At 48.6% G+C, this 20,203-nt stretch overlaps 2 long non-coding RNA genes across 2 annotated transcripts; both read left to right on the top strand.

Annotated features, from left to right (window-relative positions):
- Positions 1–4,021: 4,021 nt before the first annotated feature.
- LOC109786633 (uncharacterized) lies at positions 4,022–4,736 on the top strand. Its single transcript, XR_002238368.3, has 2 exons — positions 4,022–4,361; positions 4,454–4,736. It is a non-coding gene; the product is annotated as an uncharacterized lncRNA (long non-coding RNA).
- Positions 4,737–8,131: 3,395 nt separating this feature from the next.
- On the top strand, positions 8,132–9,767 carry LOC141039267 (uncharacterized). Its single transcript, XR_012200187.1, has 2 exons — positions 8,132–8,207; positions 9,499–9,767. It is a non-coding gene; the product is annotated as an uncharacterized lncRNA (long non-coding RNA).
- Positions 9,768–20,203: the final 10,436 nt, after the last annotated feature.

Here is a 20,203-nt window from a genome sequence, read left to right as displayed (position 1 = left end):
TCTCTTGAGGGGAGCCAGCTAGGACACGCCGCTCACCTCAGATGTGTGTGGGGGTCTAGCCTTATATCAGTTCACTAGGAAAGGGCAGCAGGTTGTTGCTTGTGGTAGTGCTATCTCATTCGAGATGTGGATTGCGGTGGCCACCGATGGGTCTTCGTGAGTGTTTGCCGCTCCAGATCGAGTACCTACTGTCGACGGCTCGTTCTCGCAAGGTTGTGTGCTATACTCAGAAGGCTCCTTTGTAGATTTTGGTGATTCTCACTTTGACCGGTTTGCCTTCGGTTGTGAAATGCAATCAATGGACTATGGCTTGACACAGAGAATATGTTTGTGCAACAGTGGTGGTGGGATTTCTAACCAGCGCATGTAGCTGTTGGGATTACGGAAAAGTGATGGCGACAACACATGATTGACTCCGATTTGATGGTTCTTCTTAAGTACCTGGTCTCGAGCTCCAGTGTGAAAACCATAGGTCTGATCCGAGTGGATTATACCTGAGAAAGTCGATGTGTTTGTGTTGTTACCTTGTACAAAGCATAGCTCGGATATGATTGGACTTGTTTTCTAGGTTGAAAACGTAGAATGGCCTCTGGTGGTTGGATGTTGTGATGACGGCGCTTGCGGTTTTAAACATGATTTGTGTGAATATGGTCATTATTGTAGTTATCAATTATTGTTTTCATCGCTTTGGTGATTTTTCTTTTACTTCACTTAGGTAAAGTTTTGGCTCGACGTGTTTTCTGCATGTGTGCATTGGTGTTTGTTATGTCCATTCTAACTATGCAGAGCCCAGGTGTGTGTTTATTGTGTTTGTATCTATTTTATGCTTCATTTTAGTCAATAAAATATGTCCTCCGTAAAAAATAAAATGTTTTGTGCACCACTCGATGCAGATGCTGAGGGTGTTTCCCTCTTTTCTTCTTTTTATCAATAAGCATATTATTCTCATGAAAAATATCATCTGCACACAAGCATGTTACTGTGTTTGTTCCTTGATGTTAGGATATGAGAAAGACAAGTCATGCACCTGCGAAGTTCCCGACAAAAGAAAATGTACATGCACGATTAATGCAAAATGTTGCAAACTTATATGCGACATATTTTCTAGGTGCAATGCGGATGAGCAAAATCCTTTTGGCGTCTCCCGCAAAAAACCAATGCTTTCGGGATATTAATACTTGTACCAATGTCTCCTAGCTAGCATCCGGAAATATATTGCTTTCCGTAGCACCCCCCAGCACCAAACATATGTCTTTTGTTGAGATGAGTAGCGATGACTTCGGTTGAAGCACGAGAGAGAGAGAGAGAGCCTTGATCCTTTGCTGATGGGAATGAAAGGATCAGAAACAAGATGGGCTCGTCCAGAATGTGGGGGGATAAGAGCATCTCCAGTCGCACCCCCAACAGACCCTACCCACGAGTTTTCGTCACGCCGGCGCCAAAAAATCGACCCAGTCGCGCCCCCAGTAGCCCGATTTTCGCCGGCTCGGGCCGAAACTGGTGCCGGCGGACCCAGGCCGAACCCGGCGCGCTGGGGGGCGCCTGGGGGTGCCGGCACAAGCGAAAATGGGCGTGGGGCCGCCCTGTCGGCGAGTCGAGCACCTCTTCCCGCCGTTTCTTCCCGCTTTTCCCCCACTTCCCTCCCATTCTCTCCATTTCTCTTGCCAATCTCCCTCCCGCTCGCCTCCCGGCCGGCCGCCATGCCGCCGAAGAAGTACGTCATCCCCGCACCGCGGCAACCGCGACCGCCTCCGTCACCCAGCCGAAGCAGAGGAAGCCGAGGGCACCACCGTCCAAGCCACCGGGCATGACAAACGCTGAGTGGAGGGCGGAAGTTCAGCGACGAGAGGCTGTCACCGCCGACCGCGCGGAACAGGGCAATCACCAAGAAGGCTCGTGACAACGCGGCGCGTGCGGCTGCGGCTTCGGCGGACCAAGCCGAGGCCGAGGCGACTCGCATGGGGATGATGAATCCCCCCGGCGGCCACGCCCAGTACGCGCCCTGGAGCCAGCAAGGCGTCGGCTCTCCGTCGCCGCAACCATGGGGATGCACGTCGTCGCCTGGCTACGCCGACGGGGACGCGCACGGTGGGTTCAACCCCAACGTCACCTTCCCCCATGGACACCCGGCCCGGCGCACGCCCTCGCCCGCCTTCGTCGGCGTGCAGTACCCTCCATACAAGTACTCGCCGCCGGCTTACGCGGCCTCCCCGACGCCCCCTCTCCGTCGTGGCGCACCGCCCTTCTCGCACCTCGGCGACACCGACGAGACCGACGCCGACATGGACGACATCATCGCGGCAGGCTCAGCCGCGGCCGCCGCGTCCCCCGGGTTCATCACCCCGGACGACACGGTGGATCTCAGCGGCGGCATGGACGGCGAGCTCGGCTACGTCTACGGCGAGGAGGAGCCGGAGGAGGAGGAGGACGACGACGACGAGGAGGAGGAGGAGGAGGAGGAGCCCGCGACTGTTCCGGCGAGGAGGCGCAAGAAGAAGAAGCGGGCGGCCAGGTCCGGCGAGCCGCGCATCAAGTGGGCGTCCAAGGAGCAGGAATGCCTCACCAAAGCATGGAAATTCGTCTACCTCGACCCGACCACCGGCACGAACCAGAGCATCAAGACGTACTGGGAGCGCATCAAGGCCGAGTTCGACGAGCGCAACTCGTCGACCCCTACTTTAAAGGCGTCTAAATGCAGCGCGGGGCGAAGGCGATGGCGAACCATTGGGGGCTCATCCAGGCGGCGTGCAACAAATGGCATGGGATCGTCGAGGAGGTCGCGGCTCGCCCGGAGAGCGGTGCCAGCGTTGAGGATCAGGTATGGCACGCCGGTCTCCCGTTTCCCTTTGCCGTGTGCGCCCGCCAACTGTTTGTTCCTCCGCGCAGCTGCTGCGCATGTTCGCCACGTATCGTCAGGGCAACAGTGACGCCGAATTCAAGTACCTGCACGTTTACAAGCGCATTGACAAGTGCGAGAAGTGGGCGGAAGTCCGCCGCACCCTCGACAAGGCCAAGGAGACCTACAAGCCGGACGCGCCGACGCCGGGCGCGTCAGAAGGGCGGCCGGACGGCAACAAAGGGGCCAAGAAGGGGAAACACGCCGACGCGGCTACCGCTCGAGTGTAGGAGTCCATCGAGCATTGCCTCGCCGACACACAGGCCCGGGCCGCCTTGCGTGAAGAGAAGACCGAGGCGCGGTGGTCGGCGTTGATGACGAGCAGCGCCGTGAAGCTCGACCTACTCCGGACCAACGTCGCCGCGAAGAAGAGAAACACCGACCTGGCTTTCCTGCTGGGCGGGGCGGACATGGTCCAGAGTAACAACGAGGCGGTCAAGGCGTGGTACTTGGCGGAGCATGACCTCATCCTGAACCAGCTTCCCTCGACGGCGCCGCCAACTCCCATGCCCACGCCGACGCCGACGCCAAGCCCGAGCGATGATGCCGGCGCGACTCCCCGCAACACAGAAGCCACGCCGACGTCGCCCAGCACAGAGACCCCGCCAAGCCCGCGCACGCCGGCTCCGCCGACGCCGGAGGCCGACCTCGCCGTCTGATGCGCTGCACGTGCGTCCTTTCTTTTTTTATACGCCGAACTTTTCGTTCGATCGCCAAACTATGGCCGCTTGATCGCCGGATTTGTGGCGTCTATTTTATGGGTGGGAATGAGACTACGTTTAAATTTGCCGCGGCTGGGGGGCGTGGCTGGGAGCTAAGTCGCCCCCGGGGCCAAACTAGCGCCGGTTCACCGTCAGGCCACTCTTTTTAGCGCCAGGGAGGCTGAACGTCTGGAGATGCTCTAATACTTACAGTCAAGCCTAGTGTTTTAGCCCAGAACTTCACGCCAAGAACAGGGATCCTGCGCAAACTCCTTTTTACCGGTGGCGGGATGTATCGGCGCACCATCCGCCATTGGCGCTTGCGTCAAGATTCGTGAGGGAACCACGTAGGATTTACTGCTTCGTGCTATACAACAAGGAATACGAGACACAATGCGAAACGTGGGACCAGGGCAGAATAAATATCTTGCATCTCACCCGATCTCTCTCTCTTCCCCTTTTCTCTCCCGTGGCCCGTGAGAGGTGCCCTGGACTGGCGGCGGCGCCGCTGTACCAGGCGGACGGCGAGGAATGAGGCTGGATCACGGCGGCGGAAGACGGATCCACTGCTGTCGACGTTGGGGTGACCTGCGCCGACGAGGTTCCTCGATCCCGCCCACCACACGCCCGTCCTCCAGCATCCTTTTTGCCTGGCCGCCGTCCTCGCCGTGGGAACCATGACGGCCACCCACCACGGCGGGTCGCAGCTCACGGTCGGCACCGGATCCGGTGACTCCAAGCACTTCCGCCACCAGCTGCCTCTGGTGAGTCATGGAGCCCCCCAGCGCCCCTAACCTCTCTGCATCTGTTCAGAGTTAGTTTTTCTTTATTATGCATGATATTGGTTTTTACCCAGATAAACGGCGATTATCCTCTCGAGATTTGGGAGTGTTGAAAGAAATCGGGGCTGCCAATGTTCTCTATTTTTTCTGAATGTTTACTCAGCTTGCATTTGTGTTCAGTGTTAGATTTGTGAAGGTGAAATCTTGTTTTGTGAAATATGGAAGAGATTTATGGTTCATATAGAATTGATAATTTCTGGAATTCACTCAAGTGAAAGTGAAATCTGGTTTTGTGTAATATGGAAGAGAATTATGGTTTATACATGTGAAATATGGCACCTATCTGACTTTGTGACACATGCAAGAGTTATTTGGTTCAGATTTGCGAAAGAAAGTGATATTAGTCCATATTTAATTTGTGAATATGTAAACTCAAAGTGATATTGTTGAAATATGAAATATTTTTTGTCAAATTCATATGTGAAACCCCATGAAATTCATATGTGTGAACCATGTTTTTCTGAAATAATTGAAAATGGATCAATTGAAAAACTGAAATAGGTTTTTGAGAAACTGAAACTCGGGTCTTTTGAAATAACAAAAATCAGTTTCTGAAAATGATTGAAATAGGTCTTTCCAAAAAACCGAAATGGGTTATTCAAATGTGTGAAATTGATAGCGTTGACAATTATTTAAATGAGTGAAATATATCTTTTCACTCATTTACAAAACTGAAATAGGTCTTTTCAAAAATCAGTTTTTGTATAATTAAATTATATATTGAAATGAGTGAAATATATCTTTTGTAAATGAGTGTAATGTCTTTCCTAAATGGAGTGAAATCTATTTTTTAGAAATATGTTTTTTGCATTGAGTGAAATCAATTTTGAAATATGTTTTCTTAACTAAGTGAAATATGTTTCTCAATTCAGTGAAATTATTATTCTGAAATGAGTGACATTGGTTTCTTCAGATGAGAGAAATTGGTTTCTTAAACATGAAGATATGAGTGTGTTTTGAAATGATTGAAACCAGCTTTCTGAAATGAATGAACCTGTTTTTTAAACGACTGAAATCTATGTTTTCTCAACTTAGTGGCATATGTTTTCTCAACTGGGCGAAATCATTTTTCTGAAATGAGCGACATCAGTTTCTTCATATGAGTGAATTTGGTTTTCTGAATATAAAGAAATGAGTATTTTTAAATGATTGAAATCGGCTTTCAGAAATAGTGAAACAAGTTTTTTAATTGACTAAAATTTGTGTTTTCTAATGTGTGAAATAGGCATTTTACAACGAAAGATAATGAAATAGTGAAACAATCTAATGTTTTATGAAAGTGATTTCGGAGATAATTGAAATATATAAAATTAAATATATTTCAATCATATCCAAAATTTATCTTGTTCTGAAGATCTTGTCACCACGAATTCAAATATATAAAAAGTTTCAGTATTGGACATTTGGTTCGAAAGATATGAATGTGACGCCCGGATAATTAAGCTACCGTAATTCATTGCTAATGATGCCATGTCACCATGATTAATGTTGTTTATCTTGCGTTAGTTCAAAAATGATTCAAATTCAAATTCAAAATCAAGTTAAACAACAAAAGTTTCAAACATTAAAACAAAAATGTTCAAAGTGAACCAAATAATGCATGGGTAATTCTGGTGAAGAAACCACACTTTTATAAATTATTTCAATACTATGAGGCGAATAAAACAGTAGCGAAAACTATTATTTATATGCTTTTAAATATTAAATAATTACGAAACTACTTTAGTTTGGGTAACAAGTTAATGTGGCAGTGACATATTTAGTAACATCAAATTAGGTGCCATTTTGGTATTTTTCTAAAACAAAATTAAAAGGTAACTAAAAGAAAACACTAAAGAAAAGGTAAATAAAAAGAAAAGGTAAGAAGACCTAATCTACTAGGCACCTTGGCCCATCTAGCGAAATGGCCAGCCCAGCCCACCTCCACCTCTCCTCCCACCTCTCTACAGGAGACGGGATCGTGGAGGGCATCCGACCGGCCATGGCCGCACCATCCGTGCGTGGCGGCCATCCCGTGACTCCTCGACGTCCTACAAGGTGCCCTGACCCAGTGGCAAACCCTAGCAACCCCACTCTCCCCCTCTCGCCCCAGATCCTCCTCCCCGCACACACCCGAACGCCCTCATCGCCATGGCCCTCGTCGATCCCGTGGCCACTGCCCTCCCCGTCGCCTAGGACTGCGCCAGGAGCTCCTCCCACCTCCGCTGCATCCTCTATGCTGAAGAACGCGAGCCGAGTGTCTCTGCTTCGACCGGATCGAGTCGTTCCACTTCTCTGCACCGCCAACGCCATTGCCGGAATTCGTCACCTCCGAGCCTTCCCCGAGCCCACTAAGCACATCTGCAGGATCAATGTGAGCTCCGCCACTTCCCCGATTATTCCCGAGATCGGATTCGAGCTTGAGCACCCTCGCTGCCGCTCCGTAGCTGTCGTAGCCGCCGCGACCGAAGCCGTCGTCGCCCTCCGCCCACGCCCATGGCCGCCGTCGCCCGGGCGCTCCCCTGCACACCCCCCCCCCCCCCCCCCGCCCGCAGCCTCCCTGGCCGCGGCTCCCCGCAGCCACGCGCGCCCGCCTCATCCGCTCATAGGCTGCCGCTGCTCTCTGCTACCGCGTTGCTGCTCCCATTGCCGCCTGAAGTTGCCGCTTTGCCGTTGCTGCTTTTTGATGTTGTTGTTGCTGCTCCATTGCTGTTGCTACTCCCCGCATCCCATGCTCCCTCTCTCGCGCTCACGACGCGCTTCGCTGGCCCCGCCACTGTCCGCTAGCGCGCTGCAACCGCCCCCGGCCGCCCGTGCTCGCCTCCCCGCGCGCCACCCAGCCACATCCCGCGCCGCGCGCCCGTGTCGTCCCACTGCGCCGCGCTTCGCTCGCCTTCTCTGCCCTGCCTGCGGTTGCTGCTGCATGCTGCTATCGCGCCACCCACTCTGGCCAACCTTGTGCTCTGCCGCGAGCTGTGCCTCCTTTGCCACGCCGGCGACCCCCTGACCCTCCCGTGCACACCCCCGCCACCGAGCTCCGTCGCCATCACCGGCCGCGCACCCGCCCGCTCCGCTCCGCCCGGGTCCGGCCGGCTTTGGACGCCCATTAGCCCAGCGCCCGATTGGCTAGCCTGGGCCTCTGACCACAGGGGCCCACCCCTGGGTAAAAACAAAAAGAAAACAAAAAATAGAGATAAAAATATATATGATAATTAAATAAATATTGATCAATTAATTAGTTAAATTAATTATGTTTAGTTAAACTGTGACTATGACAAATGGGACCCACGCATCAGTTGACCGGTCAACAGTGAATGTTGACCGCTGACTTCATGCTGATGCAGTAAACCTATTTTTGATTTAAATTAAATATGTTAAATGATTAAATCCTTTCTAAATTAATATAAAATAAATCATAGGTCGGATGAAAATACTTTGTACATGAAAGTTGCTCAGAACGACGAGACGAATCCGAATACGTAGCCCGTTCGTCCGCCACACATCCCTAGCATAGCGAACACGCAACTTTCCCCCTCTGGTTCATCTGTCCGAAAATGCCAAACACCGGAAATACTTTTCTGGATGTCCCCCCCCTTCGCCGGTATCACCTCCTACCGCGTTAGGGCACACCTAGCACCGCGCATTGTCTTGTCATGCATCGTCATGTTATGTTTGCATTATACTTATTGTTTCTTCCCCCTCTTCTCTCGTTAGACATCGAGACCGACGCCGCTGCTACCGAGTACGACAACGATGTTGACGACCCCTCCTTCTCGGCTGAGCTTGCAGGCAAGCCCCCCCCCCTTGATCACCAAATATCGCCTATTCCTTCTCTCTACTGCTTGCATTAGAGTAGTGTAGCATGTTACTGCTTTCGGTTAATCCTATTCTGATGCATAGCCTGTCATTGTTGCTATAGTGGTTACCCTTACCTGCTATCCTACTGCTTAGTATAGGATGCTAGTGTTCCATCAGTGGCCCTACACTTTTGTCCGTTTGCCATGCTATACTACTGGGCCGTGATCACTTTGGGAGGTGATCACGGGCATATCTTATATACTTTATACTGTTACATTACTTATGATACTGTTCGGAGATGGGGGATGAAGGGGCAGGTGGCTCCATCCCGGTAGAGGTGGGCCTGGGTTCCCGACGGCTCCCGACTGTTACTTTGTGGCAGACCGACAGGGCAGGTTGAGAGCACCTAGGAGAGAGGTGGGCCTGGCCCTGGTCGGCGTTCGCGGCTACTTAACACGCTTAACGAGATCTTGGTATTTGATCTGAGTTTGGCCACTGGCCTATACGCACTAACCAACTACGCGGGAACAGTTATGGGCACTCGACGCCGTGGTATCAACCGAGGCCTTCGTGACGTCAGCGACTGAGCGGCGCGCGCCGGATTGGACTGGAACGCCTGCTAGGTTAGGTCTGCTTCCGGCCGCCCTCGCAACGTGCAGGTGTGCAATGGGCGATGGGCCCAGACCCCTGCGCCATAGGATTTAGACCAGCGTGCTGACCTCTTTGTTGTGCCTAGGTAGGGCTGTGACGTGTTGATCTTCCGAGGCCGGGCATGACCCAGGAAAGTGTGTCCGGCCAAAGGGGATCGAGCGTGTTGGGTAATGTGGTGCACCCCTGCAGGGAAGTTTATCTATTCGAATAGTCGTGATCTTCGGTAACAGGATGACCCAGAGTTGTACCTTGACCTTATGACAACTAGAACCGGATACTTAATAAAACACACCCTTCCATGTGCCAGATATAACCCGGTGATCGCTCTCACACTGGGCAACGAGGGGAGGATCGCCGGGTAGGATTATGCTATGCGATGATACTTGGTTAACTTACCATCTACCCTCTTCTACATGCTGCAAGATGGAGACTGCCAGAAGCGTAGTCTTCGATAGGATTAGCTATCCCCCTCTTATTCTGGCATTCTGCAGTTTAGTCCACAGATATTGCCCCTTTACATAGATACCCATGCATATGTAGTGTAGATCCTTGCTTGCGAGTACTTTGGATGAGTACTCACGGTTGCTGTTCTCCCTCTTTTCCCCTTTCTATACCTGGTTGTCGCAACCAGATGCTGGAGTCCAGGAGCCAGAGGATCCCGAGGATGATTCTACGTGGAGTTCGACTTCGAGGAGTAGTTAGGAGGTCCCAGGCAGGAGGCCTTGCCTTTTCGTTCGTTGCTACTTTTGTGCTAGCCTTCTTAAGGCAATCTTGTTTAACTTATGTCTGTACTCAGATATTATTGCTTCCGCTGACTCTTGTGTATTCGAGTTTATGTATTCGAGCCTTCGAGGCCCCTAGCTTGTAATATAAAGCTTGTATTATTTTAATTTGTGTCTAGAGTTGTGTTGTGATATCTTCCCGTGAGTCCTTGATCTTGATCGTACACATTTGCGTGTATGATTAGTGTACGATTGAATCGAGGGCGTCACAAGTTGGTCTCAGAGCCGACTGCCTGTAAGAATCTCCCTTCCACGCTCCTTGGCCGAAGTCGAGTTTAGACTTTACAAAACTTTTACTAACATGGCTATACTTTGGGACTCTGATCTCTCTCATATTCGGGTTTAATGAATTTACTAAAATCTAACTTTAGGTTCTCGAAATGTACTTCCTCCCGGAGAGCCCCTTCAGTCCAGATGATCGCCGTCTGCACCAGAAGATTTCGAAGATACTCTCCGATATTCTCTCGAGACCTTGTGCCCGTTGCTTTTGCAATTCCCTACCACCGAAATATCCCTATGGATAAATACTTACACCGGTCGTGCTTACTTTTATTCCTAGTCGATCTTGTTATTACAAGATACCCCCAGAATACTTTGTGGCTACTGCCTCGCAGTTCCTTGCCACATGAATACCCCTACGGATAATTTCTTGCACCTATCGAGTATCCGCTCATCCCCAGTTGATTCATGTATTTCACAAAAGTCTTCGAAATACCATTCGTTCTTCTAAAAATCCTTGACATCCTAATGCTCTTGAAATTCTTGCTTGCTAGCATTATGATTAATCCCATAAGTCTTGTAATCATATTGGCATCCTGTGTCATTATCGTTTTGAGTCCATTGATTCAATATGTTGCGAATGCTCGCAATCCTCAATCAGATCCTAGAATTCATCCTTCTGGCTCAGGTGTCATTTTGAATAGGAGTTGGTTCTCGACTAATCAAATTACCGTCGATTGTATCCCTAAGTCTACTCAACTTATCCATCCTTAATCAGAGCGTTTGCTTCCAAGCCCTTGATTCGAAATCAATTCCTTTGCATTTGAGCTCTAAAATAGTCAGTTGTTTCTATAATCCAATGCCTTCGCATTGTTTCTTCCTCTGGTTGTGTGCCGATACTCACATCAGCTTCGCTATGGACCGTCGGATCCTTTGTTGAAATATCATCCGATAGTGTCCTTCGTATACAAAAACCTCGAGAAGTTCTTTCCCTGATACATAATGCCTTCGGTAAATTTTATCCTCTCGTTTTGTCACCCATGCTCTACCTTCTAGCTTGTGTTATTTACTCTTTAAGTTTGTGGTATATGTTCCTAAGATGCCCCGATGGGTTGAACCAACGCCTTCCCTAATCTGTGTGAACCCGAAAGATTTCACGGGTCATACTTATCTGGTATTGCACCAGGTAAAACTTTCAACAACTAATGTCATTTTCGAAATACGAGAGGTGAATGCAAGGTTATGCATTGAAGAAGTGGGAGTCGACCTTGAACCTTTGTGTCCATGCCCATGGACACGATGTAGATCCTATCATGGAAGCTTCTTGTAATAATAACTATTTCCTTGATATAATATCATTTGGTATCTGTGAATCGATCCTTTGCAAACGTGGTCCCGGCCATATTTTCTCCTTGATTCCATTTCTTGCACAAGTTAAATCACTTGTCTTCTGCAGGTCAATACGCCTGCCCAACCTCTATTATGATCTACCTTTGAGTATTACCCCTGGTAACTCGAGGATATCTTGCCATTGCACTACATCTTATAAACTTTGATGAAGTACTACCTTACCTTGTCTTTGCCACTTCATGGGTTCTGGGTTGTTTGTTGACCGAGAACACCGATAAGTGAATCGAATCCGCACTCCGATTCAATAACTCTTAAGCAATTTTCGTTGCTTACGAGTTTAATAATCCTTCAGGTCATTCCTAGCCTGATCGGCTATATCATTATCGTGCCAAATTTTAACTGTGCTACCTGGTCCTTCTTCCTGGAGCACAATTTTCGACGATGAGCTAAGCTTACGTCGATCTTCCTCGTCGTATCATTTCGCCATGAACAACAAGCTTGATTTCAAGTTTGTATCTTACCCATGGTTCCAATAACCTTCCGCTTCATCATTCCTTTGACTTGATGTCGTCGTTGATCGATTACATCTTCAAGAAACCTCTCGACAAGTGTTTCGTGATCATCGTCAACATTTTAACTCTTCCGAGATATCAATTGAATTCATGATGAAAAATTCCATGCTTGCCCTCGATGATTTGTGTTGTCATCGAGCACTTTATTGCCTTCCCTCCAACACAAACTTGTTCGTGTTCTGGGTTATACCTTGAGTTCCCTGCTATCCAACATTTGTTCTTCTTTAGCTTGGAGTATTACCATCTTTTATGACAAGCATGATGTGAGGATTACTCCACCCCTTAAGAATTCTTGGTATAGTGATACTTCTCACCATCATCATTCTTTCTTGGTCCTCGTGTTGGTTCTAACTGGAAAACCGACAATTGAACTATGATGTGCGAATTCAAAACTTCTAGCAACCCTGTTGCTTTGAACTTAATGGTCGACATTTCATTCTTAGACCATTGATTATCGAATCACCATTCTAACATTGATCATACTACCTAAGCCCATATTTCGGGCGCACCTTTCAACCAATGTTTAATGGTGTATGTTTTCCTCGAGCATACATCATTATACCATTTGATCTGACAAATGTTATCTCCTTCTTCACATAATTGTGGAAATCCATCTTGTTGGAAATCTCGATGAATTGTCGCTGAGACCATCAGCCACCTCCTCACCCTCTCCTTGGTTTAATGATGAACTCTTGTTTTGGAACTTGCTCCCATAAGTTCATTTCTCGAGAATCTTACATTGTCATCTCGTCAATTTGTGTTGCGCCTTTTCTTCTCTGGCATCCTATGTCAGAGGTATCCTGACACCAATCGGATCTGAACCTCGGTCAGATATGATGGTTGGGACATATTTCCAAGAGTTATAACATTGGTCTTTATATGACTCGATAAGGTGATGTCATGCCTAGCACACCTGGCCGGAGGACCTATTATTATAAGTTTCCTTTTTAGCAAGGTTACTCATTCTTCCAGGAGGGAATTGTAAGACTTATTCTATAAGTTGATCCTGATGGATCCTTTGTGTATCCAAGGTGTGACCTTTGCTTGAAGACCATGTCAGTGCTATCTCGAGGCATGTCTATGGTACTTCGATTTTCAATAAGAACATTTGAAGCACCATGCTAAATGTTTCTTGTTGAAATTACCCAAATAGTACCGTTGTATGGGTAATGTCATGAAATTTCTCTCCTCTTATCTAAAGGGTTTTCTACTTTATATACTGCCATGGGTATCATGCTCTGCTTGTCCTTGGGAAGGGTATACCCCTGGTATATGTGTCAAACACATTTTCCTTTCCACTGTTCTGTTTGATCTGATGATCACATTTTCCTGTCCATTGATTTGTTTAACCTTCCTTGTGATCCATATGATCTAAGCAGTAATATTCTTCTGCTTATATAAACACCTTGGTGTACAACCGTGTCAATAAGGCCATGTTGCATTTGTCGATAGCATCCCGGTAACCACAGATGGACGAGAACTTTGCCTATTGGTCTGCCTCGTTCAATGAGCAGGAAAGTGGTTCTCTTTGTCCCTCGCCCTTGGTATCGATGTTGTTGCCGACATAACTGACATGGTACCCTCTGACATGCCTTGCTTTCGTGACCATGCAAGATGCCAGCCCCCTTTCTACTTTAAACCACATGGTGGGCCCATAACCCACAGTGCCACAGGATCGAAACCTGACTCTCTTGTACACCCTGTTGCCAAAGTTATTCCTAGAGCTTGACTTCGTATGTAGTTCACAGGCCACCTACCTAGTGATCTATTCTGGTATCAGACGCAATACTTATTCCCAATGCTCTGAACCCCTTTCACATTTCGTATCAGGCAATGAACGATTGCCTATGCCCTCGAAACTTCTACTTTGCACCTTCTTACTTTGCTCTCGATAATTTCTTAATTCAATTCGAGAGTTACTTTCCTCCACTTTCCCCGACGTTATCGACCAGATAGTCAACCTCACAGAGGTCCGTTCTCCCGGAATACCCACCCTTTATTCTTTCGTAAGTACGATGGAGTTCCCAAAGAAAGAATGCCGACTTCATCATGATGACATGAAGCAGAGAAATGAAGACATCAATGTAATGGATCCACCTCTTCGAGAAGAGCAAGCAAGACCGAAGAGATTCATTTGAATTTCGTAACCAGAACTTTCTCCCTTACTCCACCTCTTAAATCTCAGGACGAGATTTCTTGTAGTGGAGGAGAATTGTGACGCACGGATAATTAAGCTACAGTAATTCCTTGCTAATGATGCCATGTCACCATGATTAACGTTGTTTATCTTGCATTAGTTCAAAAATGAATCAAATTCAAATTCGAAATCAAGTTAAACAACAAAAGTTTCAAACATTAAAACTAAAATGTTCAAAGTGAACCAAATAATGCATAGGTAATTCTGGTGGAGAAACCACACCTTTATAAAATATTTAAATACTATTAGGCGAATAAAACAGTAGCGAAAACAATTATTTATATGCTTTTAAATATTAATAATTACGAAACTACTTTAGTTTGGGTAACAAGTTAATGTGGCAGTGACATATTTAGTAACATCAAATTAGGTGCCATTTTGGTATTTTTCTAAAACAAAATTAAAAGGTAACTAAAAGAAAACACTAAAGAAAAGGTAAATAAAAAGAAAAGGTAAGAGGACCTAATCTACTAGGCACCTTGGCCCATCTAGCGAGAGCCTAGCCCACCTCCACCTCTCCTCCCAGCTCTCTACAGGAGACGGGATTGTGGAGGGCATCCGACCGGCCATGGCCGCACCATCTGTGCGTGGCGGCCATCCCGTGACTCCTTGACGTCCTACAAGGTGCCCCCGACCGAGTGGCAAACCCTAGCAACCCCACTCTCCCTCTTTCGCCCCAGATCCTCCTCCCCGCACACACCCGAACGCCCTCATCGCCATGGCCCTCGTCGATCCCGTGGCCACTGCCCTCCCCGTCGCCTAGGACTGCGCCAGGAGCTCCTCCCGCCTCCGCTGCATCCTCTACATTGAAGAACGCGAGCCGAGTGTCTCTGCTTCGACCGGATCGAGTCGTTCCACTTCTCTGCACCGCCAACGCCATTGCCGGAATTCGTCACCTCCGAGCCTTCCCCGAGCGCACTAAGCACATCTGCAGGATCAATGTGAGCTCCGCCACTTCCCCGATTATTCCTGAGCTCGGATTCGAGCTTGAGCACCCTCGCTGCCGCTCCGTAGCTGTCGTAGCCGCCGCGACCGAAGCCGTCGTCGCCGTCCACCCACGCCCATGGCCGCCGTCGCCCGGGCGCGCGCTCCCCTGCACCCCCCCCCCCCCCCCCGCGCGCAGCCTCCCTGGCCGCGGCTCCCCGCAGCCACGCGCTGCCCGCACCCGCCTCGTCCGCTCGTAGGCTGCCGCTGCTCTCTGCTAGTGCGCTGCTGCTCCCGTTGCCGCCTGAAGCTGCCGCTTTGCCGTTGCTGCTTTTTGCTGTTGTTGCTGCTGCTCCATTGCTGCTGCTGCTCCCCGCATCCCGTGCTCCCCCTCTCGCGCTCACGACGCGCTTCGTTGGCCCCGCCGCCATCCGCTAGCGCGCCGCAACCGCCAGCGGCCGCCCGTGGTCGCCTCCCCGCGCGCCACCCAGCCACGTCCCGCGCCGCGCGCCCGTGCCGTCCCACTGCGCCGTGCTTCACTCGCCTTCTCTGCCCTGCCTGCGGCTACTGTTGCATGCTGCTACCGCGCCACCCACTCCGACCAACCTTGTGCTCCGCCGCGAGCTGTGCCTCCTTTGCCACGTCGGCGACCCCCTGACCCTCCCATGCACACCCCCGCCACCGAGCTCCGTTGCCATCACCGGCCGCGCACCCGCCCGCTCCGCTCCGCCCGGGTCCCCACGGCTCGGGACGCCCATTAGCCCAGCGCCCGATTGGCTAGCCTGGGCCTCTGACCACAGGGGCCCACCCCTGGGTAAAAACAAAAAGAAAACAAAAAAATAGAGATAAAAATATATATAATAATTAAATAAATAATGATCAATTAATTAGTTAAATTAATTATGTTTAGTTAAACTGTGACTATGACAAATGGGACCCATGCATCAGTTGACCGGTCAACGGTCAATGTTGACCGCTGACTTCATGCTGATGCAGTAAACCTATTTTTGATTTAAATTAAATATGTTAAATGATTAAATCCTTTCTAAATTAATATAAAATAAACCGTAGGTCGGATGAAAATACTTTGTACATGAAAGTTGCTCAGAACGACGGGACGAATCTGAATGCGTAGCCCGTTCGTCCGCCACACATCCCTAGCATAGCGGACATGCAACTTTCCCCCTCCGGTTCATTTGTCTGAAAATGCCAAACACCGGGAATACTTTTCCGGATGCCCCCCCCCCTCGCCGGTATCACCTCCTACCGCGTTAGGGCACACCTAGCACCGCGCATTGTCTTGTCATGCACCGTCATGCTTATGTTTGCATTATATTTATTGTTTCTTCCCCCTCTTCTCTTGTTAGACACCAAGACCGACGCCGCTGCTACCCAGTACGACTATGGTGTTGACGACCCCTCCTTCTCGGCTGAGCTTGCAGGCAAGCCCCCCCCCCCCCTTGATCACGAGATATCGCCTATTCCTTCTCTCTACTGCTTGCATTAGAGTAGTGTAGCATGTTACTGCTTTCGGTTAATCCTATTCTGATGCATAGCATGTCATTGTTGCTACAGTGGTTACCCTTAGCTGCTATCCTACTGCTTAGTATAGGATGCTAGTGTTCCATCAGTGCCCTACACTCTTGTCCGTCTGCCATGCTATACTACTGGGCCGTGATCACTTCGGGAGGTGATCACGGGCATATGTTATATACTTTATACTGTTACATTACTTATGATACTGTTCGGAGATGGGGGCTGAAGGGGCAGGTGGCTCCATCCCGGTAGAGGTGGGCCTGGGTTCCAGACGGCCCCCGACTGTTACTTTGTGGCGGAGCAGCAGGGCAGGTTGAGACCACCTAGGAGAGAGGTGGGCCTGGCCCTGGTCGGCATTCGCGGCTACTTAACACGCTTAACGAGATCTTGGTATTTGATCTGAGTCTGGCCACTGGCCTATACGCACTAACCAACTACGCGGGAATAGTTATGAGCACTCGACGTCGTGGTATCAGCCGAAGCCTTCGTGACTTCAGCGACTGAGCGGCGTGCGCAGGATTGGACTGGAACGCCTGCTAGGCTAGGTCTGCTTCCGTCCGCCCTTGCAACGTGCAGGTGTGCAATGGGCGATGGGCCCAGACCCCTGCGCCATAGGATTTAGACCGGCGTGCTGACCTCTCTGTTGTGCCTAGGTAGGGCTGCGACGTGTTGATCTTCCGAGGCCGGGCATGACCCAGGAAAGTGTATCCGGCGAAAGGGGATCGAGCGTGTTGGGTAATGTGGTGCACCCCTGCAGGGAAGTTTATCTACTCGAATAGCCGTGATCTTCGGTAACAGGATGACCCAGATTTGTACCTTGACCTTATGACAACTAGAACCGGATACTTAATAAAACACACCCTTCCAAGTCCCAGATATAACCCGGTGATCGCTCTCACACAGGGCGACGAGGGGAGGATCGCCGGGTAGGATTATGCTATGCGATGATACTTGGTGAACTTACCATCTACCCTCTTCTACATGCTGCAAGATGGAGACTGCCAGAAGCGTAGTCTTCGATAGGATTAGCTATCCGCCTCTTATTCTGCAGTTCAGTCCACCGATATTGCCCCTTTACACAGATACCCATGCATATGTAGTGTAGATCCTTGCTTGCGAGTACTTTGGATGAGTACTCACGGTTGCTTTTCTCCCTCTTTTTCCCTTTCTATACCTGGTTGTCGCAACCAGATGCTGGAGTCCAGGAGCCAGAGGATCCCAAGGATGATTCTATGTGGAGTTCGACTTCGAGGAGTAGTTAGGAGGTCCCAGCACTACTAGGAAAAGGCCTGCTAGTGGCGCACCTGTTTTGGCTACTAATGGCGCACTATAGGTGTGCCACTAGCATCACGCCATTAGAATTTTTTACTAATGGCGCACCACAGGTGCGCCATTAGTATCTGGTATACTAATGGCGCATCAGGGAGTGCGCCATTAGTATATCCCATGGTGCGCCATTACTATCTGACTTATTTTTTTTCATTTTTTTTCTTAATCTCAGGTCACTATGGCTTAATCTCAAGCCAATATGCTTAATCTCAAGTCAAATCACACTCTATGGTCAAATTTCCCGGAAGGTCACCTATCCTCACACTACTCCAGCCCGAGCACGCTTAACTTCACAGTTCTATCCAACCCCAGCACCAGCTCACTTCACAGGCACTTGTTGATATATCTATCATATCAATCCTATTAAACCTTGTTGATATCTAGGACTTTGTTCATGTTCATGAGTGTGATGAAATTTTGAAAAAATATTTCAAACTTTCCGGTCATATTACGTATCATATTTTGAAAAAAAATCCAAAAAAAAAGTTTTTTTGAAACCAATTTTTTTTCTGTTACTAGTGGCGCACCTAGCAAATGGTGCGCCACTAGTAAGTTTGATTTTTTTCCATTTTCCCCCCTCTAGATCTTAAAAGCCCCGTATCTTTTGTTCTGTTAGGTTTTTGGGGATTTTGAAGATGTTGAACGGGGGGGTGCATTCGATGGAATTTTTGGGCAAAGTTAGTAATGGCGCACCGTGGGTGTGGTGCTAGTAATGGCGCACCAGACCCTCGGTGCGTCATTACTAACTTTGAAAAAAAATGTTAGTAGTGGCGCACCGAGGGTGTGGTGCGCCATTACTAGTTAAAACTAGTAATGGCGCACTGTCCCCTCGGTGCGCCAGTACTAGTTTTGAAAAAAAATAAAAAAATTTGTTAGTAGTGACGCACCGAGGGTGTGGTGCGCCATTGCTAGTTAAACTAGTAATGGCGCACTATCCCCTCGTGCGCCATTACTAGTTTTGAAAAAAAATTGTTAGTAGTGGCGCACCGTGGATGTGGTGCGCCATTAGTATTTGGACACTAATGGCGTACCAACACATGGTGCGCCATTAGTATATAGTAGTGGCGCACCACATGTGTGGTGCTCCATTAGTGTCCATATTATCTATAGCCCATTTCCTAGTAGTGCAGGCTGGAGGCCTTGCCTTTTCGTTCGTTGCTACTTTTGTGCTAGCCTTCTTAAGGCAATCTTGTTTAACTTATGTCTGTACTCAGATATTATTGCTTTCGCTGACTCTTGTGTATTCGAGCTTATGTATTCGAGCCTTCGAGGCCCCTGGATTGTAATATAAAGCTTGTATTATTTTAATTTGTGTCTAGAGTTGTGTTGTGATATCTTTCCGTGAGTCCTTGATCTTGATCGTACACATTTGCGTGTATGATTAGTGTACGATTGAATCGGGGGCGTCACAATGAACCATTAAAAATATGTAGATGAAAACAAAATGCATGTCATATGTATGACGTGAGAGAATGCATGCATGCATGCATTGTTCTCCCTACTCTAACTCTCTTTCTTCTATAAAATAGAACATGGTGGGTCCTGTATCATAAAGTTATGGGCCCTGAGCAAAGAAATACCAACACCACAAAAGCAGCAAAAGAATCAAATACATGTGAGGATGTCAGATGGAGTCAGATACACAGCAAACTGATTGGCTAGAGACCCACTGGTAGCTCCCGGCTCCGGTAAAAAAAATTATTCGAGGGATCCTTGGTTGGAGTCCCAGACACGTCAAGTGGATCAAGAGGGCGGAGTACTACGGCCGAGGCCGGTAGCTACACGTGCTTGGTTGTCAGTGAGGAAGTTTCGGTCCACAAATGTAGACCTTATTTCTCTTGGTTACATACGATGAAGAAGAGAAAGAAGGGGAAGTTTGGAACATGTGCAATCAAATTAGATATGTGTATGGCATATGACAGAGTTGAGTGGGTATTCTTGGAGGCCATGCTCACCAAATTGGGATTTCATGCTCAGTGGATTCAAATGGTGATGACTTGCATAAGGTTGGTTGAGTATAAGGTTCGGTTCAACTCAAATGAAACGTTGCCTTTTTCACCTACAAGAGGTTTGAGACAGGGGGGTCCCCTCTCCCCATATATGTTTCTCTTATGTGCTGAAGGACTGTCAGCCCTTATTGCTCATGAGGAGGAGGCTGGTAACTTGAATGGTGTGCAGGTGTGTAGAGATTCGCCAACGCTTTCTCATTTACTTTTTGTTGACGATTCTCTTATTCTCATGAGAGCAGACGCCCTCAATGCAAACACACTGCATGGGATTTTAGATGAGTACTGTGCAGCCTCAGGTCAATTGGTGATTGAATCAAAATGCTCTATATTTTTCAGTCCTAACACAAATGTGGAGGTGAAGGCAGAAGTATGTAAAATTCTGAATATTATGATGGAGTCTATTTTAGAAAAATATTTG

Source organism: Aegilops tauschii, chromosome 1 (assembly GCF_002575655.3).
Source record: "Aegilops tauschii subsp. strangulata cultivar AL8/78 chromosome 1, Aet v6.0, whole genome shotgun sequence".
NCBI classification, from domain to species: Eukaryota; Viridiplantae; Streptophyta; class Magnoliopsida; order Poales; family Poaceae; genus Aegilops; species Aegilops tauschii.
Note: the sequence above shows the minus strand (reverse complement) of the source record. Positions and strands in the feature narration are given on the sequence as shown.